At 41.6% G+C, this 18,262-nt stretch overlaps 67 pseudogenes; all 67 read left to right on the top strand.

The window, feature by feature from the left end:
- Positions 1 to 52: 52 nt before the first annotated feature.
- Positions 53 to 171, top strand: LOC142676505 (5S ribosomal RNA; annotated as a pseudogene).
- Positions 172 to 238: 67 nt separating this feature from the next.
- Positions 239 to 357, top strand: LOC142677010 (5S ribosomal RNA; annotated as a pseudogene).
- Positions 358 to 424: 67 nt separating this feature from the next.
- Positions 425 to 543, top strand: LOC142677043 (5S ribosomal RNA; annotated as a pseudogene).
- A 67-nt stretch (positions 544 to 610) lies between these two features.
- LOC142676669 (5S ribosomal RNA) lies at positions 611 to 729 on the top strand (annotated as a pseudogene).
- A 67-nt stretch (positions 730 to 796) lies between these two features.
- On the top strand, positions 797 to 915 carry LOC142676501 (5S ribosomal RNA; annotated as a pseudogene).
- Positions 916 to 982: 67 nt separating this feature from the next.
- Positions 983 to 1,101, top strand: LOC142677001 (5S ribosomal RNA; annotated as a pseudogene).
- Positions 1,102 to 1,168: 67 nt separating this feature from the next.
- Positions 1,169 to 1,287, top strand: LOC142676666 (5S ribosomal RNA; annotated as a pseudogene).
- A 250-nt stretch (positions 1,288 to 1,537) lies between these two features.
- Positions 1,538 to 1,656, top strand: LOC142676458 (5S ribosomal RNA; annotated as a pseudogene).
- Positions 1,657 to 1,723: 67 nt separating this feature from the next.
- LOC142676733 (5S ribosomal RNA) lies at positions 1,724 to 1,842 on the top strand (annotated as a pseudogene).
- Positions 1,843 to 2,095: 253 nt separating this feature from the next.
- Positions 2,096 to 2,214, top strand: LOC142676825 (5S ribosomal RNA; annotated as a pseudogene).
- A 67-nt stretch (positions 2,215 to 2,281) lies between these two features.
- On the top strand, positions 2,282 to 2,400 carry LOC142676837 (5S ribosomal RNA; annotated as a pseudogene).
- Positions 2,401 to 2,467: 67 nt separating this feature from the next.
- On the top strand, positions 2,468 to 2,586 carry LOC142676430 (5S ribosomal RNA; annotated as a pseudogene).
- A 67-nt stretch (positions 2,587 to 2,653) lies between these two features.
- Positions 2,654 to 2,772, top strand: LOC142676389 (5S ribosomal RNA; annotated as a pseudogene).
- Positions 2,773 to 3,025: 253 nt separating this feature from the next.
- Positions 3,026 to 3,144, top strand: LOC142676841 (5S ribosomal RNA; annotated as a pseudogene).
- Positions 3,145 to 3,211: 67 nt separating this feature from the next.
- On the top strand, positions 3,212 to 3,330 carry LOC142676633 (5S ribosomal RNA; annotated as a pseudogene).
- Positions 3,331 to 3,397: 67 nt separating this feature from the next.
- LOC142676587 (5S ribosomal RNA) lies at positions 3,398 to 3,516 on the top strand (annotated as a pseudogene).
- Positions 3,517 to 3,583: 67 nt separating this feature from the next.
- LOC142676908 (5S ribosomal RNA) lies at positions 3,584 to 3,702 on the top strand (annotated as a pseudogene).
- Positions 3,703 to 3,769: 67 nt separating this feature from the next.
- On the top strand, positions 3,770 to 3,888 carry LOC142676803 (5S ribosomal RNA; annotated as a pseudogene).
- A 67-nt stretch (positions 3,889 to 3,955) lies between these two features.
- Positions 3,956 to 4,074, top strand: LOC142676725 (5S ribosomal RNA; annotated as a pseudogene).
- Positions 4,075 to 4,141: 67 nt separating this feature from the next.
- LOC142676834 (5S ribosomal RNA) lies at positions 4,142 to 4,260 on the top strand (annotated as a pseudogene).
- Positions 4,261 to 4,327: 67 nt separating this feature from the next.
- LOC142677045 (5S ribosomal RNA) lies at positions 4,328 to 4,446 on the top strand (annotated as a pseudogene).
- A 254-nt stretch (positions 4,447 to 4,700) lies between these two features.
- Positions 4,701 to 4,819, top strand: LOC142676473 (5S ribosomal RNA; annotated as a pseudogene).
- Positions 4,820 to 4,886: 67 nt separating this feature from the next.
- On the top strand, positions 4,887 to 5,005 carry LOC142676617 (5S ribosomal RNA; annotated as a pseudogene).
- Positions 5,006 to 5,072: 67 nt separating this feature from the next.
- Positions 5,073 to 5,191, top strand: LOC142676906 (5S ribosomal RNA; annotated as a pseudogene).
- A 67-nt stretch (positions 5,192 to 5,258) lies between these two features.
- On the top strand, positions 5,259 to 5,377 carry LOC142676370 (5S ribosomal RNA; annotated as a pseudogene).
- A 67-nt stretch (positions 5,378 to 5,444) lies between these two features.
- LOC142676832 (5S ribosomal RNA) lies at positions 5,445 to 5,563 on the top strand (annotated as a pseudogene).
- Positions 5,564 to 5,816: 253 nt separating this feature from the next.
- On the top strand, positions 5,817 to 5,935 carry LOC142676891 (5S ribosomal RNA; annotated as a pseudogene).
- Positions 5,936 to 6,002: 67 nt separating this feature from the next.
- LOC142676966 (5S ribosomal RNA) lies at positions 6,003 to 6,121 on the top strand (annotated as a pseudogene).
- A 67-nt stretch (positions 6,122 to 6,188) lies between these two features.
- LOC142676965 (5S ribosomal RNA) lies at positions 6,189 to 6,307 on the top strand (annotated as a pseudogene).
- Positions 6,308 to 6,374: 67 nt separating this feature from the next.
- LOC142676628 (5S ribosomal RNA) lies at positions 6,375 to 6,493 on the top strand (annotated as a pseudogene).
- Positions 6,494 to 6,560: 67 nt separating this feature from the next.
- On the top strand, positions 6,561 to 6,679 carry LOC142676793 (5S ribosomal RNA; annotated as a pseudogene).
- Positions 6,680 to 6,746: 67 nt separating this feature from the next.
- On the top strand, positions 6,747 to 6,865 carry LOC142676469 (5S ribosomal RNA; annotated as a pseudogene).
- A 67-nt stretch (positions 6,866 to 6,932) lies between these two features.
- On the top strand, positions 6,933 to 7,051 carry LOC142677041 (5S ribosomal RNA; annotated as a pseudogene).
- Positions 7,052 to 7,118: 67 nt separating this feature from the next.
- LOC142677007 (5S ribosomal RNA) lies at positions 7,119 to 7,237 on the top strand (annotated as a pseudogene).
- A 67-nt stretch (positions 7,238 to 7,304) lies between these two features.
- Positions 7,305 to 7,423, top strand: LOC142676668 (5S ribosomal RNA; annotated as a pseudogene).
- A 67-nt stretch (positions 7,424 to 7,490) lies between these two features.
- Positions 7,491 to 7,609, top strand: LOC142676378 (5S ribosomal RNA; annotated as a pseudogene).
- Positions 7,610 to 7,675: 66 nt separating this feature from the next.
- Positions 7,676 to 7,794, top strand: LOC142676801 (5S ribosomal RNA; annotated as a pseudogene).
- A 252-nt stretch (positions 7,795 to 8,046) lies between these two features.
- Positions 8,047 to 8,165, top strand: LOC142676974 (5S ribosomal RNA; annotated as a pseudogene).
- Positions 8,166 to 8,232: 67 nt separating this feature from the next.
- LOC142676528 (5S ribosomal RNA) lies at positions 8,233 to 8,351 on the top strand (annotated as a pseudogene).
- A 67-nt stretch (positions 8,352 to 8,418) lies between these two features.
- LOC142676808 (5S ribosomal RNA) lies at positions 8,419 to 8,537 on the top strand (annotated as a pseudogene).
- A 67-nt stretch (positions 8,538 to 8,604) lies between these two features.
- LOC142676897 (5S ribosomal RNA) lies at positions 8,605 to 8,723 on the top strand (annotated as a pseudogene).
- Positions 8,724 to 8,790: 67 nt separating this feature from the next.
- On the top strand, positions 8,791 to 8,909 carry LOC142676759 (5S ribosomal RNA; annotated as a pseudogene).
- A 439-nt stretch (positions 8,910 to 9,348) lies between these two features.
- On the top strand, positions 9,349 to 9,467 carry LOC142676600 (5S ribosomal RNA; annotated as a pseudogene).
- Positions 9,468 to 9,534: 67 nt separating this feature from the next.
- Positions 9,535 to 9,653, top strand: LOC142676513 (5S ribosomal RNA; annotated as a pseudogene).
- A 438-nt stretch (positions 9,654 to 10,091) lies between these two features.
- On the top strand, positions 10,092 to 10,210 carry LOC142676471 (5S ribosomal RNA; annotated as a pseudogene).
- Positions 10,211 to 10,277: 67 nt separating this feature from the next.
- On the top strand, positions 10,278 to 10,396 carry LOC142677017 (5S ribosomal RNA; annotated as a pseudogene).
- A 67-nt stretch (positions 10,397 to 10,463) lies between these two features.
- LOC142677022 (5S ribosomal RNA) lies at positions 10,464 to 10,582 on the top strand (annotated as a pseudogene).
- Positions 10,583 to 10,649: 67 nt separating this feature from the next.
- On the top strand, positions 10,650 to 10,768 carry LOC142676807 (5S ribosomal RNA; annotated as a pseudogene).
- Positions 10,769 to 10,835: 67 nt separating this feature from the next.
- On the top strand, positions 10,836 to 10,954 carry LOC142676896 (5S ribosomal RNA; annotated as a pseudogene).
- A 67-nt stretch (positions 10,955 to 11,021) lies between these two features.
- Positions 11,022 to 11,140, top strand: LOC142676544 (5S ribosomal RNA; annotated as a pseudogene).
- A 67-nt stretch (positions 11,141 to 11,207) lies between these two features.
- On the top strand, positions 11,208 to 11,326 carry LOC142677026 (5S ribosomal RNA; annotated as a pseudogene).
- A 253-nt stretch (positions 11,327 to 11,579) lies between these two features.
- LOC142676483 (5S ribosomal RNA) lies at positions 11,580 to 11,698 on the top strand (annotated as a pseudogene).
- A 67-nt stretch (positions 11,699 to 11,765) lies between these two features.
- LOC142676747 (5S ribosomal RNA) lies at positions 11,766 to 11,884 on the top strand (annotated as a pseudogene).
- A 253-nt stretch (positions 11,885 to 12,137) lies between these two features.
- LOC142676763 (5S ribosomal RNA) lies at positions 12,138 to 12,256 on the top strand (annotated as a pseudogene).
- Positions 12,257 to 12,509: 253 nt separating this feature from the next.
- LOC142676566 (5S ribosomal RNA) lies at positions 12,510 to 12,628 on the top strand (annotated as a pseudogene).
- Positions 12,629 to 12,882: 254 nt separating this feature from the next.
- On the top strand, positions 12,883 to 13,001 carry LOC142676472 (5S ribosomal RNA; annotated as a pseudogene).
- Positions 13,002 to 15,906: 2,905 nt separating this feature from the next.
- On the top strand, positions 15,907 to 16,025 carry LOC142676616 (5S ribosomal RNA; annotated as a pseudogene).
- A 67-nt stretch (positions 16,026 to 16,092) lies between these two features.
- Positions 16,093 to 16,211, top strand: LOC142676854 (5S ribosomal RNA; annotated as a pseudogene).
- Positions 16,212 to 16,278: 67 nt separating this feature from the next.
- On the top strand, positions 16,279 to 16,397 carry LOC142676622 (5S ribosomal RNA; annotated as a pseudogene).
- A 67-nt stretch (positions 16,398 to 16,464) lies between these two features.
- LOC142676811 (5S ribosomal RNA) lies at positions 16,465 to 16,583 on the top strand (annotated as a pseudogene).
- A 67-nt stretch (positions 16,584 to 16,650) lies between these two features.
- Positions 16,651 to 16,769, top strand: LOC142676563 (5S ribosomal RNA; annotated as a pseudogene).
- Positions 16,770 to 16,836: 67 nt separating this feature from the next.
- On the top strand, positions 16,837 to 16,955 carry LOC142676724 (5S ribosomal RNA; annotated as a pseudogene).
- A 67-nt stretch (positions 16,956 to 17,022) lies between these two features.
- On the top strand, positions 17,023 to 17,141 carry LOC142676831 (5S ribosomal RNA; annotated as a pseudogene).
- A 438-nt stretch (positions 17,142 to 17,579) lies between these two features.
- LOC142676910 (5S ribosomal RNA) lies at positions 17,580 to 17,698 on the top strand (annotated as a pseudogene).
- A 67-nt stretch (positions 17,699 to 17,765) lies between these two features.
- LOC142676562 (5S ribosomal RNA) lies at positions 17,766 to 17,884 on the top strand (annotated as a pseudogene).
- A 67-nt stretch (positions 17,885 to 17,951) lies between these two features.
- Positions 17,952 to 18,070, top strand: LOC142676721 (5S ribosomal RNA; annotated as a pseudogene).
- A 67-nt stretch (positions 18,071 to 18,137) lies between these two features.
- On the top strand, positions 18,138 to 18,256 carry LOC142676605 (5S ribosomal RNA; annotated as a pseudogene).
- Positions 18,257 to 18,262: the final 6 nt, after the last annotated feature.

Below are 18,262 nucleotides of genomic sequence, written 5' to 3'. Positions count from 1 at the left end.
TAGATTTTGTTTCACAATCGATTAAAAAGGACTATGGATTAAAGCATTTAATGTCAATGGCCATTCTAAGCTGAATGTGCCTGCTCTCGTTAGATCGCAGAAGTTACACAGCTTAACGCCTCGCTAGTACCAGTGTGGGAGACTGTCTGGGAGTCTGTGGTGCGGTTGACTTTTTATTATGTCGTTTAGATTTTGTTTCACAATAGATTAAATAGGACTATGGATTAAAGCATTTAACGTCAATGGCCGTTCTAAGCTGAATGTGCCTGCTCTCGTCAGATAGCAGAAGTTACACAGCTTAAGGCCTCGCTAGTACCAGGGTGGGAGACTGTCTGGGAATCCGTGGTGCGGTTGCCTTTTTATTATGTCGTTTAGATTTTGTTTCACAATCGATTAAAAAGGACTATGGATTAAAGCATTTAATGTCAATGGCCATTCTAAGCTGAATGTGCCTGCTCTCGTCAGATCACAGAAGTTACACAGCTTAAGGCCTCGCTCGTACCAGTGTGGGGGACTGTCTGGGAATCCGTGGTGCGGTTGACTTTTTATTATGTCGTTTAGATTTTGTTTCACAATAGATTAAATAGGACTATGGATTAAAGCATTTAACGTCAATGGCCATTCTAAGCTGAATGTGCCTGCTCTCGTCAGAACGCAGAAGTTACACAGCTTAAGGCCTCGCTAGTACCAGTGTGGGAGACTGTCTGGGAATCCGTGGTGCGGTTGAGTTTTTATTATGTCGTTTAGATTTTGTTTCACTATCGATTAAAAAGGACTATTGATTAAAGCATTTAATGTCAATGGCCATTCTAAGCTGAATGTCCCTGCTCTCATCAGATCGCAGAAGTTACACAGCTTAACGCCTCGCTAGTACCAGTGTGGGAGACTGTCTGGGAATCCATGGTGCGGTTGACTTTTTATTATGTCGTTTAGATTTTGTTTCACAATAGATTAAATAGGACTATGGATTAAAGCATTTAACATCAATGGCCATTCTAAGCTGAATGTGTCTGCTCTCGTCAGATCGCAGAAGTTACACAGCTTAAGGCCTCGCTAGTACCAGTGTGGGAGACTGTCTGGGAATCCGTGGTGCGGTTGAGTTTTTATTATGTCGTTTAGATTTTGTTTCACAATCGATTAAAAAGGACTATGGATTAAAGCATTTAATGTCAATGGCCATTCTAAGCTGAATGTCCCTGCTCTCGTCAGAACGCAGAAGTTACACAGCTTAAGGCCTCGCTAGTACCAGTGTGGGAGGCTGTCTGGGAATCCGTGGTGCGGTTGACTTTTTATTATGTTGTTTAGATTTTGTTTCACAATAGATTAAATAGGACTATGGATTAAAGCTTTTAATGTCAATGGCCATTCTAAGCTGAATGTGCCTGCTCTCGTCAGATCGCAGAAGTTACACAGCTTAAGGCCTTGCTAGTACCAGTGTGGGAGACTGTCTGGGAATCCGTTGTCCAGTTGACTTTTTATTATGTTTAGATTTTGTTTCACAATCGATTAAAAAGGACTATGGATTAAAGCATTTAATGTCAATGGCCATTCTAAGCTGAATGTGCCTGCTCTCGTTAGATCGCAGAACTTACACAGCTTAACGCCTCGCTAGTACTAGTGTGGGAGACTGTCTGGGAATCCGTGGTGCGGTTGACTTTTTATTATGTCGTTTAGATTATGTTTCACAATAGATTAAATAGGACTATGGATTAAAGCATTTAACGTCAATGGCTATTCTAAGCTGAATGTACCTGCTCTCGTCAGATCGCAGAAGTTACACAGCTTAAGGCCTCGCTAGTACCAGTGTGGGAGACTGTCTGGGAATCCGTGGTGCGGTTGAATTTTTATTATGTCGTTTAGATTTTGTTTCACAATCGATAAAAAAGGACTATGGATTAAAGCATTTAATGTCAATGGCCATTAAAAGCTGAATGTGCCTGCTCTCGTCAGATCGCAGAAGTTACACAGCTTAAGGCCTCGCTAGTACCAGTGTGGGAGACTGTCTGGGAATCCATGGTGCGGTTGCCTTTTTATTATGTTGTTTAGATTTTGTTTCACAATAGATTAAATAGGACTATGGATTAAAGCATTTAACGTCAATGGCCATTCTAAGCTGAATGTGCCTGCTCTCGTCAGAACGCAGAAGTTACACAGCTTAAGGCCTCGCTAGTACCAGTGTGGGAGACTGTCTGGGAATCCGTGGTGTGGTTGAATTTTTATTATGTCGTTTAGATTTTGTTTCACAATCGATTAAAAAGGACTATGGATTAAAGCATTTAATGTCAATGGCCATTCTAAGCTGAATGTCCCTGCTCTCGTCAGATCGCAGAAGTTACACAGCTTAAGGCCTCGCTAGTACCAGTGTGGGAGACTGTCTGTGAATCCGTGGTGCGGTTGACTTTTTATTATGTCGTTTAGATTTTGTTTCACAATAGATTAAAAAGGACTTTGGATTAAAGCATTTATTGTCAATGGCCATTCTAAGCTGAATATGCCTGCTCTCGTCAGATCGCAGAAGTTACACAGCTTAAGGCCTCGCTAGTACCAGTGTGGGAGACTGTCTGGGAATCCGTGGTGCGGTTGACTTTTTATTATGTCGTTTAGATTTTGTTTCACAATAGATTAAATAGGACTATGGATTAAAGCATTTAACGTCAATGGCCATTCTAAGCTGAATGTGCCTGCTCTCGTCAGAACGCAGAAGTTACACTGCTTAAGGCCTCGCTAGTACCAGTGTGGGAGACTGTCTGGGAATCCGTGGTGCGGTTTAATTTTTATTATGTCGTTTAGATTTTGTTTCACAATCGATTAAAAAGGACTATGGATTAAAGCATTTAATGTCAATGGCCATTCTAAGCTGAATGTCCCTGCTCTCGTCAGATCGCAGAAGTTATACAGCTTAAGGCCTCGCTAGTACCAGTGTGGGAGACTGTCTGGGAATCCGTGGTGAGGTCCACTTTTTATTATGTCGTTTAGATTTTGTTTCACAATAGATTAAATAGGACTATGGATTAAAGCATTTAACATCAATGGCCATTCTAAGCTGAATGTGCCTGCTCTCGTCAGATCGCAGAAGTTACACAGTTTAAGGCCTCGCTAGTACCAGTGTGGGAGACTGTCTGGGAATCCGTGGTGCGGTTGACTTTTAATTATGTTGTTTAGATTTTGTTTCACAAAAGATTAAATAGGACTATGGATTAAGGCTTTTAATGTTAATGGCCATTCTAAGCTGAATGTGCCTGCTCTCGTCAGATCGCAGAAGTTACACAGCTTTAGGCCTCACTAGTACCAGTGTGGGAGACTGTCTGGGAATCCGTGGTGCGGTTGACTTTTTATTATGTCGTTTAGATTTTGTTTCACAATCAATTAAAAAGGACTATGGATTAAAGCATTTAATGTCAATGGCCATTCTAAGCTGAATGTCCCTGCTCTCGTCAGATCGCAGAAGTTACACAGCTTAAGGCCTCGCTAGTACCAGTGTGGGAGACTCTCTGGGAATCCGTGGTGCGGTTGACTCTTAATTACGTTGTTTAGATTTTGTTTCACAATAGATTAAATAGGACTATGGATTAAGGCTTTTAATGTCAATGGCCATTCTAAGCTGAATGTGCCTGCTCTCGTCAGATCGCAGAAGTTACACAGCTTAAGGCCTCGCTAGTACCAGTGTGGGAAACTGTCTGGGAATCCGTGGTGCGGTTGAATTTTTATTATGTCGTTTAGATTTTGTTTCACAATCGATTAAAAAGGACTATGGATTAAAGCATTTATTGTCAATGGCCATTCTAAGCTGAATGTCCCTGCTCTCGTCAGATCGCAGAAGTTACACAGCTTAAGGCCTCGCTAGTACCAGTGAGGGAGACTGTCTGGGAATCCGTGGTGCGGTTGACTTTTTATTATGTTGTTTAGATTTTGTTTCACAATCGATTAAAAAGGACTATGGATTAAAGCATTTAATGTCAATGGCAATTCTAAGCTGAATGTCCCTGCTCTCGTCAGATCGCAGAAGTTACACAGCTTAAGGCCTCGCTAGTACCAGTGTGGGAGACTGTCTGGGAATCCGTGGTGCGGTTGACTTTTTATTATGTCGTTTAGATTTTGTTTCACAATCGATTAAAAAGGACTATGGATTAAAGCATTTAATGTCAATGGCCATTCTAAGCTGAATGTCCCTGCTCTCGTCAGATCGCAGAAGTTACACAGCTTAAGGCCTCGCTAGTACCAGTGTGGGAGACTGTCTGGGAAGCCGTGGTGCGGTTGAATTTTTATTATGTCGTTTAGATTTTGTTTCACAATAGATTAAATAGGACTATGGATTAAAGCATTTAATGTCAATGGCCATTCTAAGCTGAATGTGCCTGCTCTTGTTAGATCGCAGAAGTTACACAGCTTAAGGCCTCGCTAGTACCAGTGTGGGAGACTGTCTGGGAATCCGTGGTGCGGTTGCCTTTTTATTATGTCGTTTAGATTTTGTTTCACAATAGATTAAATAGGACTATGGATTAAAGCAATTAACGTCAATGGCCTTTCTAAGCTGAATGTGCCTTCTCTCGTCGGATCGCAGAAGTTACACAGCTTAAGGCCTCGCTAGTACCAGTATGGGAGACTGTCTGGGAATCCGTGGTGCGGTTGAATTTTTTATTATGTCGTTTAGATTTTGTTTCACAATCGATTAAAAAGGACTATGGATTAAAGCATTTAATGTCAATGGCCATTCTAAGCTGAATGTCCCTGCTCTCGTCAGATCGCAGAAGTTATACAGCTTAAGGCCTCGCTAGTACCAGTGTGGGAGACTGTCTGGGAATCCGTGGTGAGGTTCACTTTTTATTATGTCGTTTAGATTTTGTTTCACAATAGATTAAATAGGACTATGGATTAAAGCATTTAACGTCAATGGCCATTCTAAGCTGAATGTGCCTGCTCTCGTCAGATCGCAGAAGTTACACAGTTTAAGGCCTCGCTAGTACCAGTGTGGGAGACTCTCTGGGAATCCGTGGTGCGGTTGACTCTTAATTACGTTGTTTAGATTTTGTTTCACAATAGATTAAATAGGACTATGGATTAAGGCTTTTAATGTCAATGGCCATTCTAAGCTGAATGTGCCTGCTCTCGTCAGATCGCAGAAGTTACACAGCTTAAGGCCTCGCTAGTACCAGTGTGGGAAACTGTCTGGGAATCCGTGGTGCGGTTGAATTTTTATTATGTCGTTTAGATTTTGTTTCACAATCGATTAAAAAGGACTATGGATTAAAGCATTTAATGTCAATGGCCATTCTAAGCTGAATGTCCCTGCTCTTGTCAGATCGCAGAAGTTACACAGCTTAAGGCCTCGCTAGTACCAGTGAGGGAGACTGTCTGGGAATCCGTGGTGCGGTTGACTTTTTATTATGTTGTTTAGATTTTGTTTCACAATCGATTAAAAAGGACTATGGATTAAAGCATTTAATGTCAATGGCCATTCTAAGCTGAATGTCCCTGCTCTCGTCAGATCGCAGAAGTTACACAGCTTAAGGCCTCGCTAGTACCAGTGTGGGAGACTGTCTGGGAAGCCGTGGTGCGGTTGAATTTTTATTATGTCGTTTAGATTTTGTTTCACAATAGATTAAATAGGACTATGGATTAAAGCATTTAATGTCAATGGCCATTCTAAGCTGAATGTGCCTGCTCTTGTTAGATCGCAGAAGTTACACAGCTTAACGCCTCGCTAGTACCAGTGTGGGAGACTGTCTGGGAATCCGTGGTGCGGTTGACATTTTATTATGTCGTTTAGATTTTGTTTCACAATAGATTAAATAGGACTATGGATTAAAGAATTTACCGTTAATGGCCATTCTAAGCTGAATGTGCCTGCTCTCGTCAGATCGCAGAAGTTACACAGCTTAAGGCCTCGCTAGTACCAGTGTGGGAGACTGTCTGGGAATCCGTGGTGCGGTTGAATTTTAATTATGTTGTTTAGATTTTGTTTCACAATAGATTAAATAGGACTATGGATTAAGGCTTTTAATGTCAATGGCCATTCTAAGCTGAATGTGCCTGCTCTCGTCAGATTGCAGAAGTTACACAGCTTAAGGCCTTTCTAGTACCAGTGTGGGAGACTGTCTGGGAATCCATGGTGCGGTTGACTTTTTATTATGTCGTTTAGATTTTGTTTCACAATAGATTAAATAGGACTATGGATTAAAGCATTTAACGTCAATGGCCATTCTAAGCTGAATGTGCCTGCTCTCGTCAGATTGCAGAAGTTACACAGCTTAAGGCCTTTCTAGTACCAGTGTGGGAGACTGTCTGGGAATCCATGGTGCGGTTGACTTTTTATTATGTCGTTTAGATTTTATTTCACAATTGATTAAAAAGGACTATGGATTAAAGCATTTAATGTCAATGGCCATTCTAAGCTGAATGCGCCTGCTCTCGTCAGAACGCGGAAGTTACACAGCTTAAGGCCTCGCTAGTACCAGTGTGGGAGACTGTCTGGGAATCCGTGGTGCGGTTGAATTTTTATTATGTCGTTTAGATTTTGTTTCACAATCGATTAAAAAGGACTATGGATTAAAGCATTTAATGTCAATGGCCATTTTAAGCTGAATGTCCCTGCTCTCGTCAGATCGCAGAAGTTACACAGCTTAAGGCCTCGCTAGTACCAGTGTGGGAGACTGTCTGGGAATCCGTGGTGCGGTTGACTTTTTATTATGTCGTTTAGATTTTGTTTCACAATCGATTAAAAAGTACTATGGATTAAAGCATTTAATGTCAATGGCCATTCTAAGCTGAATGTGCCTGCTCTCGTTAGATCGCAGAAGTTACACAGCTTAACGCCTCGCTAGTACCAGTGTGGGAGACTGTATGGGAATCCGTGGTGCGGTTGATTTTTTATTATGTCGTTTAGATTTTGTTTCACAATAGATTAAATAGGACTATGGATTAAAGCATTTAACGTCAATGGCCATTCTAAGCTGAATGTGCCTGCTCTCGTCAGATCGCAGAAGTTACACAGCTTAAGGCCTCGCTAATACCAGTGTGGGAGACTGTCTGGGAATCCGTGGTGCGGTTGAATTTTTATTATGTCGTTTAGATTTTGTTTCACAGTCGATTAAAAAGGACTATGGATTAAATCGTTTAATGTCAATGGCCATTCTAAGCTGAATGTCCCTGCTCTCGTCAGATCGCAGAAGTTACACAGATTAAGGCCTCGCTAGTACCAGTGTGGGAGACTGTCAGGGAATCCGTGGTGCGGTTGACTTTTTATTATGTTGTTTAGATTTTGTTTCACAATAGATTAAATAGGACTATGGATTAAGGCATTTAATGTCAATGGCCATTCTAAGCTGAATGTGCCTGCTCTCGTCAGATCGCAGAAGTTACACAGCTTAAGGCCTCGCTAGTACCAGTGTGGGAGGCTGTCTGGGAATCCGTGGTGCGGTTGACTTTTTATTATGTCGTTTAGATTTTGTTTCACAATCGATTAAAAAGGACTATGGATTAAAGCATTTAATGTCAATGGCCATTCTAAGCTGAATGTGCCTGCCCTCGTCAGATCGCAGAAGTTACACAGCTTAAGGCCTCGATAATACCAGGGTGGGAGACTGTCTGGGAGTCCGTGGTGTGGTTGACTTTTTATTATGTCGTTTAGATTTTGTTTCACAATCGATTAAAAGGACTATGGATTAAAGCATTTAATGTCAATGGCCATTCTAAGCTGAATGTGCCTGCTCTCGTCAGATCGCAGAAGTTACACAGCTTAAGGCCTCGCTAGTACCAGCGTGGGAGACTGTCTGGGAATCCATGGTGCGGTTGACTTTTATTATGTCGTTTAGATTTTGTTTCCCAATAGATTAAATAGGACTATGGATTAAAGCATTTAACGTCAATGGCCATTCTAAGCCGAATTTGGCTGCTCTCGTCAGAACGCAGAAGTTACACAGCTTAAGGCCTCGCTAGTACCAGTGTGAGAGACTGTCTGGGAATCCATGGTGCGGTTGCATTTTTATTATGTCGTTTAGATTTTGTTTCACAATTGATTAAAAAGGACTATGGATTAAAGCATTTAATGTCAATGGCCATTCTAAGCTGAATGTGCCTGCTCTCGTCAGATCGCAGAAGTTACACAGCATAAGGCCTCGCTAGTACCAGTGTGGGAGACTGTCTGGGAATCCGTGGTGTGGTTGACTTTTTATTATGTCGTTTAGATTTTGTTTCACAATAGATTAAATAGGACTATGGATTAAAGCATTTAACGTCAATGGCCATTCTAAGCTGAATGTGCCTGCTCTCGTCAGATTGCAGAAGTTACACAGCTTAAGGCCTCGCTAGTACCAGTGTGGGAGACTGTCTGGGAATCCATGGTGCGGTTGAATTTTTATTATGTCGTTTAGATTTTGTTTCACAATTGATTAAAAAGGACTATGGACTAAAGCATTTAATGTCAATGGCCATTCTAAGCTGAATGTGCCTGCTCTCGTCAGAACGCGGAAGTTACACAGCTTAAGGCCTCGCTAGTACCAGTGTGGGAGACTGTCTGGGAATCCGTGGTGCGGTTGAATTTTTATTATGTCGTTTAGATTTTGTTTCACAATCGATTAAAAAGGACTATGGATTAAAGCATTTAATGTCAATGGCCATTTTAAGCTGAATGTCCCTGCTCTCGTCAGATCGCAGAAGTTACACAGCTTAAGGCCTCGCTAGTACCAGTGTGGGAGACTGTCTGGGAATCCGTGGTGCGGTTGGCTTTTTATTATGTTATTTAGATTTTGTTTCACAATAGATTAAATAGGACTATGGATTAAGGCTTTTAATGTCAATGGCCATTCTAAGCTGAATGTGCCTGCTCTCGTCAGATCGCAGAAGTTACACAGCTTAAGGCCTCGCTAGTACCAGTGTGGGAGACTGTCTGGGAATCCGTGGTGCGGTTGACTTTTTATTATGTCGTTTAGATTTTGTTTCACAATAGATTAAATAGGACTATGGATTAAAGCATTTAAAGTCAATGGCCATTCTAAGCTGAATGTGCCTGCACTCGTCAGATCGCAGAAGTTACACAGCTTAAGGCCTCGCTAGTACCAGTGTGGGAGACTGTCTGGGATTCCGTGGTGCGGTTGAATTTTTATTATGTCGTTTAGATTTTGTTTCACAATCGATTAAAAAGGACTATGGATTAAAGCATTTAATGTCAATGGCCATTCTAAGCTGAATGTCCATTCTCTCGTCAGATCGCAGACGTTACACAGCTTAAGGCCTCGCTAGTACCAGTGTGGGAGACTGTCTGGGAATCCGTGGTGCGGTTGACTTCTTATTATGTCGTTTAGATTTTGTTTCACAATAGATTAAATAGGACTATGGATTAAAGCATTTAACGTCAATGGCCATTCTAAGCTGAATGTGCCTGCTTTCGTCAGAACGCAGAAGTTACACAGCTTAAGGCCTCGCTAGTACCAGTGTGGGAGACTGTCTGGGAATCCGTGGTGCGGTTGACTTTTTATTATGTCGTTTAGATTTTGTTTCACAATCGATTAAAAAGGACTATGGATTAAAGCATTTAATGTCAATGGCCATTCTAAGCTGAATGTGCCTGCTCTCGTCAGATCGCAGAAGTTACACAGCTTAAGGTCTCGCTAGTACCAGTGTGGGAGACTGTCTGGGAATCGGTGGTGCGGTTGAGTTTTTATTATGTCGTTTAGATTTTGTTTCACAATAGATTAAATAGGACTATGGATTAAAGCATTTAACGTCAATGGCCATTCTAAGCTGAATGTGCCTTCTCTCGTCAGACTGCAGAAGTTACACAGCTTAAGGCCTCGCTAGTACCAGTGTTGGAGACTGTCTGGGAATCCGTGGTGCGGTTGAATTTCTATTATGTCGTTTAGATTTTGTTTCACAACCGATTAAAAAGGACTATGGATTAAAGCATTTAATGACAATGGCCATTCTTAGCTGAATGTCCCTGCTCTCGTCAGATCGCAGAAGTTACACAGCTTAAGGCCTCGCTAGTACCAGTGTGGGAGACTGTCTGGGATCTGTGGTGCGGTTGACTTTTTATTATGTCGTTTAGATTTTGTTTCACAATCGATTAAAAAGGACTATGGATTAAAGCATTTAATGTCAATGGCCATTCTAAGCTGAATGTGCATGCTCTCGTCAGAACGCAGAATTTACACAGCTTAAGGCCTCACTAGTACCAGTGTGGGAGACTGTCTGGGAATCCGTGGTGCAGTTGAATTTTTATTATGTCGTTTAGATTTTGTTTCACAATCGATTAAAAAGGACTATGGATTAAAGCATTTAATGTCAATGGCCATTCTAAGCTGAATGTGCCTGCTCTCGTCAGATCGCAGAAGTTACACAGCATAAGGCCTCGCTAGTACCATTGTGGGAGACTGTCTGGGAATCCGTGGTGTGGTTGACTTTTTATTATGTCGTTTAGATTTTGTTTCACAATAGATTAAATAGGACTATGGATTAAAGCATTTAATGTCAATGGCCATTCTAAGCTGAATGTGCCTGCTCTCGTCAGATTGCAGAAGTTACACAGCTTAAGGCCTCGCTAGTACCAGTGTGGGAGACTGTCTGGGAATCCGTGGTGCAGTTGAATTTTTATTATGTCGTTTAGATTTTGTTTCACAATTGATTAAAAAGGACTATGGACTAAAGCATTTAATGTCAATGGCCATTCTAAGCTGAATGTGCCTGCTCTCGTCAGAACGCGGAAGTTACACAGCTTAAGGCCTCGCTAGTACCAGTGTGGGAGACTGTCTGGGAATCCGTGGTGCGGTTGAATTTTTATTATGTCGTTTAGATTTTGTTTCACAATCGATTAAAAAGGACTATGGATTAAAGCATTTAATGTCAATGGCCATTTTAAGCTGAATGTCCCTGCTCTCGTCAGATCGCAGAAGTTACACAGCTTAAGGCCTCGCTAGTACCAGTGTGGGAGACTGTCTGGGAATCCGTGGTGCGGTTGGCTTTTTATTATGTTATTTAGATTTTGTTTCACAATAGATTAAATAGGACTATGGATTAAGGCTTTTAATGTCAATGGCCATTCTAAGCTGAATGTGCCTGCTCTCGTCAGATCGCAGAAGTTACACAGCTTAAGGCCTCGCTAGTACCAGTGTGGGAGACTGTCTGGGAATCCGTGGTGCGGTTGACATTTTATTATGTCGTTTAGATTTTGTTTCACAATCGATTAAAAAGTACTATGGATTAAAGCATTTAATGTCAATGGCCATTCTAAGCTGAATGTGCCTGCTCTCGTTAGATCGCAGAAGTTACACAGCTTAACGCCTCGCTAGTACCAGTGTGGGAGACTGTCTGGGAATCCGTGGTGCGGTTGACTTTTTATTATGTCGTTTAGATTTTGTTTCACAATAGATTAAATAGGACTATGGATTAAAGCATTGAAAGACAATGGCCATTCTAAGCTGAATGTGCCTTCTCTCGTCAGATCGCAGAAGTTACACAGCTTAAGGCCTCACTAGTACCAGTGTGGGAGACTGTCTGGGAATCCGTGGTGCGGTTGAATTTTTATTATGTCGTTTAGATTTTGTTTCACAATCGATTAAAAAGGACTATGGATTAAAGCATTTAATGTCAATGGCCATTCTAAGCTGAATGTCCCTGCTCTCGTCAGATCGCAGAAGTTACACAGCTTAAAGCCTCGCTAGTACCAGTGTGGGAGACTGTCTGGGAATCCTTGGTGCGGTTGACTTTTTATTATGTCGTTTAGATTTTGTTTCACAATCGATTAAAAAGGACTATGGATTAAAGCATTTAATGTCAATGGCCATTCTAAGCTGAATGTGCCTGCTCTCGTCAGATCGCAGAAGTTACACAGCTTAAGGCCTCGCTAGTACCAGTGTGGGAGACTGTCTGGGAATCCGTGGTGCGGTTGACTTTTTATTATGTTGTTTAGATTTTGTTTCACAATAGATTAAATAGGACTATGGATTAAGGCTTTTAATGTCAATGGCCATTCTAAGCTGAATGTGCCAGCTCTCGTCAGATCACAGAAGTTACACAGCTTAAGGCCTCGCTAGTACCAGTGTGGGAGACTGTCTGGGAATCCGTGGTGCGGTTCAATTTTTATTATGTCGTTTAGATTTTGTTTCACAATCGATTAAAAAGGACTATGGATTAAAGCATTTAATGTCAATGGCCATTCTAAGCTGAATGTCTCTGCTCTCGTCAGATCGCAGAAGTTACACAGCTTAAGGCCTCGTTAGTACCAGTGTGGGAGACTGTCTGGGAATCCGTGGTGCGGTTGACTTTTTATTATGTCGTTTAGATTTTGTTTCACAATAGATTAAATAGGACTATGGATTAAAGCATTTACCGTCAATGGCCTTTCTAAGATGAATGTGCCTTCTCTCGTCAGATCGCAGAAGTTACACAGCTTAAGGCCTCGCTAGTACCAGTGTGGGAGACTGTCTGGGAATCCGTGGTGCGGTTGACTTTTTATTATGTCGTTTAGATTTTGTTTCACAATCGATTAAAAAGGACTATGGATTAAAGCATTTAATGTCAATGGCCATTCTAAGCTGAATGTCCCTGCTCTCGTCAGATCGCAGAAGTTACACAGCTTAAGGCCTCGCTAGTACCAGTGTGGGAGACTGTCTGGGAATCCGTGGTGCGGTTGACTTTTTATTATGTCGTTTAGATTTTGTTTCACAATAGATTAAATAGGACTATGGATTAAAGCATTTAATGTCAATGGCCTTTCTAAGCTGAATGTGCCTTCTCTCGTCAGATCGCAGAAGTTACACAGCTTAAGGCCTCGCTAGTACCAGTATGGGAGACTGTCTGGGAATCCGTGGTGCGGTTGAATTTTTTATTATGTCGTTTAGATTTTGTTTCACAATCGATTAAAAAGGACTATGGATTAAAGCATTTAATGTCAATGGCCATTCTAAGCTGAATGTCCCTGCTCTCGTCAGATCGCAGAAGTTATACAGCTTAAGGCCTCGCTAGTACCAGTGTGGGAGACTGTCTGGGAATCCGTGGTGAGGTTCACTTTTTATTATGTCGTTTAGATTTTGTTTCACAATAGATTAACCCCTTTAGGACACAGCCTGTTTTGGCCTTCAGGACACAGCCTATTTTTTCAAATCTGACATGTGTCACTTTATGTGGTAATAACTCCGGAATGCTTTTACCTATCCAAGCGATTCTGAGATTGTTTTCTCGTGACATATTGTACTTTATGTTAGTGAAAAAATTTGGTCGATAAATTCAATATTTATTTGTGAAAAACTTCAAATTTTAGCAAAAATTTTAGCAAAAATTTGCATTTTTCTAAACTTAAATGTATTTGCTTGTGAAACAGATAGTAATACCACACAAAATAGTTACTAGTTACCATTTCCTACATGTCTACTTTATGTTTGCATCATTTTTTTTCACGTACTTTTATTTTTCGAGGACGTTACGAGGCTTAGAACTTTAGCAGCAATTTCTCATATTTTCAATAAAATTTCAAAAGGCTATTTTTTCAGGGACCAGTTCAGTTCTGAAGTTGCTTTGAGGGCCTTATATATTAGAAAGTCCCCATAAATCACCCCATTTTGAAAACTGTACCCCTCAAGGTATTCAAAACCACATTCAGAAAATATTTTAACCCTTTAGGCGTTTCACAGGAATTAAGGCAAAGTAGAGGTGAAATTTACAAATTTCATTTTTTTTGCCGAAATTCATTTGTAATAAAAAAAAATCTGTAACACAGAAGGTTTTACCAGAGAAACGCAACTCAATATTTATTGCCCAGATTCTGCAGATTTTAGAAATATCCAACATGTGGCCCTAGTATGGTAATGGACTGAAACACAGGCCTCAGAAGCAAAGGAGCACCTAGTGGATTTCGGGGCCTCCTTTTTTTAGGAATATATTTTAGGCACCATGTCAGGTTTGAGGAGGTCTTGTGGTACCTAAACAGCCGAAACCCCCCCAAAGTGACCCCATTTTGGAAACTACACCCCTCAAGGCATTTTTCTAGTGGTATAGTTAGCATTTTGACCCCACAGTTTTTTTGCAGACTTTAGTGGAATTAGTCTGTGAAGATGAAAATCACCTATTTTTCTGTGGAAACATAGAATTTTTTCATTTTTACAAGGAATAAAGGAGAAAAAGCCGCCCAACATTTGTAAAGCAATTTCTCCCGATTACGGCAATACCCCATATGTGGTCGTAAACTGATGTTTGGACCCACAGCAGGGCTCAGAAGGGAGGGAGCGCCTTTTGGATTTTTTGAAGCAGATTTTGCTGGATTGGTTTTCAGTGCCATGTCGGGTTTGCAACGCCCCGGAGGGACCAAAACAGTGGAAACCCCCCAAAAGTCACCCTATTTTGGAATCTACACCCCTCAAGGAATTTTTCTAGGGGTATAGTGAGCATTTTGGCCCCTCAGGATCTTTTTTAGAGCTAGGGTGACCAAAAAACAGCGATTTTGGCGCTTTAAATTCTTTATTTATTACAGCGTTCACCGTGCGCAATAAATTACGTTTTAATTTATTCTGCCGGTCGGTACGATTACGCCGATACCATATGTGTATAGTTTTTTTTAAGTTTTGCAGCGTTTGCACAATAAAATGAAGTTTCTATAAAATAATTTATTTTCTGGGACACGCTATTCTGAGCCGTAACTTTTTTATTTTTTCGTCAAAAAAGCTGTGGGAGATCTTGTTTTTTGCGGGACGGGTTGTAGTTTTCATTGGTACCATTTTGGGGTAAATGCAACTTTTTGATCACTTTTTATTCTATATCTTGGGAGGGGTGGTGACCAAAAAATAGCGATGCTGACCGTTTTCAGTTTATTTTGTTTGCGGCGTTCACCGTGCGGAAAAATTAACATTATAGTTTCATAGATTGGGTCGTTACGAACGCGGCGATACCAAATATGTGTACTTTTTTTTAACGTTTTCATTTTTTCCCTATAATAAATGACTTATTATAGGAAAACAAAACCTTTTATTTTTACACTTTTATAAAACATTTTTATTAACTTTTTTTTACTTTTTACACTTTATATTTTTGTTTATTAACTTTTTTTTTTACTTTTTACACTTTCTTTTTTTGACCTGCAGCTCTGATCGCTGCTAGAATACATTATACTACCTAGGTAGTGTAATGTATTCCAACTGTCAGTGTGACGTCACAGTCACTCTGACAGTTGGTCTACGAGGATCAGCAGAGGCTGATCCTCATAGGCTGACATACATGGCAGACCTGGGGGCCGTTGTCTGGCCCCCAGGTGCCATCACAAGCATCAGAAGCCCCCACGATTGCATGGGGGCTGCTGATGCGCTACAAACCCGCTACATGCGGAGATCGCAATCGAGCCCCGCATGTAACGGGCTAATTGCCGAAATCAGCGGCGATGAGCCGCTGATCGGCAACACTGGAGAGTGTCAGCTGTCGGGGACAGCTGATCTCCAAGTTCCCGATGCACACTGTCGCCGACAGTGTGCATCGGGAACGGCACAGTGACTTTCTGTCACTCTGACAGGAAGCCTATCAGGACCAGCCGAAGGTTGGTCCTGATGGGCTTCTGTCCATGGCAGACCCGGAAGCCATTGTTTGGCTTCCGTTTGCCATACTAACTATCGGCAGACCCCGCGATTTCGGACGGGGGTCTGCCGATATGTTAGAAACCCCTAAAATTCGGCGATTGCACCCGATCGCCGAATTTAAGGGGTTAATGCGCCGAAATCAGCGGCAAAGGACCGCTGGCCGGCAAGAGGGGAGTGTCAGCTGTCGGCGACAGCTGACCTCCTGGTTCCCGGTGCACACTGTCGCCGACAGTGTGCACCGGGATTAACTCAGTAACTGTACGTCCTCGTGCGGGAAGTAACTTCCTGCAACGACGTACAGTTACGTCCTGGTGCGGATAGGGGTTAAATAGGACTATGGATTAAAGCATTTAACGTCAATGGCCATTCTAAGCTGAATGTGCCTGCTCTCGTCAGATCGCAGAAGTTACACAGTTTAAGGCCTCGCTAGTACCAGTGTGGGAGACTGTCTGGGAATCCGTGGTGCGGTTGACTTTTAATTATGTTGTTTAGAATTTGTTTCACAAAAGATTAAATAGGACTATGGATTAAGGCTTTTAATGTCAATGGCCATTCTAAGCTGAATGTGCCTGCTCTCGTCAGATCGCAGAAGTTACACAGCTTTAGGCCTCACTAGTACCAGTGTGGGAGACTGTCTGGGAATCCATGGTGCGGTTGACTTTTTATTATGTCGTTTAGATTTTGTTTCACAATCAATTAAAAAGGACTATGGATTAAAGCATTTAATGTCAATGGCCATTCTAAGCTGAATGTCCCTGCTCTCGTCAGATCGCAGAAGTTACACAGCTTAAGGCCTCGCTAGTACCAGTGTGGGAGACTCTGTGGGAATCCGTGGTGCGGTTGACTCTTAATTACGTTGTTTAGATTTTGTTTCACAATAGATTAAATAGGACTATGGATTAAGGCTTTTAATGTCAATGGCCATTCTAAGCTGAATGTGCCTGCTCTCATCAGATCGCAGAAGTTACACAGCTTAAGGCCTCGCTAGTACCAGTGTGGGAAACTGTCTGGGAATCCGTGGTGCGGTTGAATTTTTATTATGTCGTTTAGATTTTGTTTCACAATCGATTAAAAAGGACTATGGATTAAAGCATTTAATGTCAATGGCCATTCTAAGCTGAATGTCCCTGCTCTCGTCAGATCGCAGAAGTTACACAGCTTAAGGCCTCGCTAGTACCAGTGTGGGAGACTGTCTGGGAATCCGTGGTGCGGTTGACTTTTTATTATGTTGTTTAGATTTTGTTTCACAATCGATTAAAAAGAACTATGGATTAAAGCATTTAATGTCAATGGCAATTCTAAGCTGAATGTCCCTGCTCTCGTCAGATCGCAGAAGTTACACAGCTTAAGGCCTCGCTAGTACCAGTGTGGGAGACTGTCTGGGAATCCGTGGTGCGGTTGACTTTTTATTATGTCGTTTAGATTTTGTTTCACAATCGATTAAAAAGGACTATGGATTAAAGCATTTAATGTCAATGGCCATTCTAAGCTGAATGTCCCTGCTCTCGTCAGATCGCAGAAGTTACACAGCTTAAGGCCTCGCTAGTACCAGTGTGGGAGACTGTCTGGGAAGCCGTGGTGCGGTTGAATTTTTATTATGTCGTTTAGATTTTGTTTCACAATAGATTAAATAGGACTATGGATTAAAGCATTTAATGTCAATGGCCATTCTAAGCTGAATGTGCCTGCTCTTGTTAGATCGTAGAAGTTACACAGCTTAACGCCTCGCTAGTACCAGTGTGGGAGACTGTCTGGGAATCCGTGGTGCGGTTGACATTTTATTATGTCGTTTAGATTTTGTTTCACAATAGATTAAATAGGACTATGGATTAAAGCATTTCACATCAATGGCCATTCTAAGCTGAATGTCCTGCTCTCGTCAGAACGCAGAAGTTACACAGCTTAACGCCTCGCTAGTACCAGTGTGGGAGACTGTCTGGGAATCCGTGGTGCGGTTGACTTTTTATTATGTCGTTTAGATTTTGTTTCACAATCGATTAAAAAGGACTATGGATTAAAGCATTTCACGTCAATGGCCATTCTAAGCTGAATGTGCCTGCTCTCGTCAGATCGCAGAAGTTACACAGCTTAAGGCCTTGCTAGTACCAGTGTGGGAGACTGTCTGGGAATCCGTGGTGCGGTTGAATTTTTATTATGTCGTTTAGATTTTGTTTCACAATCGATTAAAAAGGACTATAGATTAAAGCATTTAATGTCAATGGCCATTCTAAGCTGAATGTCCCTGCTCTCGTCAGATCGCAGAAGTTACACAGCTTAAGGCCTCGCTAGTACCAGTGTGGGAGACTGTCTGGGAATCCGTGGTGCGGTTGACTTTTTATTATGTCGTTTAGATTTTGTTTCACAATCGATTAAAAAGGACTATGGATTAAAGCATTTAATGTCAATGGCCATTCTAAGCTGAATGTGCCTGCTCTCGTCAGATCGCAGAATTTACACAGCTTAAGGCCTCGCTAGTACCAATGTGGGAGACTGTCTGGGAATCCGTGGTGCGGTTGACTTTTTATTATGTCATTTAGATTTTGTTTCACAATCGATTAAAAAGGACTATGGATTAAAGCATTTAATGTCAATGGCCATTCTAAGCTGAATGTGCCTGCTCTCGTCAGATCGCAGAAGTTACACAGCTTAAGGCCTCGCTAGTACCAGTGTGGGAGACTGTCTGGGAATCTGTGGTGCGGTTGACTTTTTAT

The sequence above is a fragment of the Rhinoderma darwinii genome (assembly GCF_050947455.1).
Source record: "Rhinoderma darwinii isolate aRhiDar2 chromosome 2 unlocalized genomic scaffold, aRhiDar2.hap1 SUPER_2_unloc_30, whole genome shotgun sequence".
NCBI lineage: Eukaryota > Metazoa > Chordata > Amphibia > Anura > Rhinodermatidae > Rhinoderma > Rhinoderma darwinii.
This window is presented reverse-complemented; position numbering and strand designations above follow the sequence as displayed.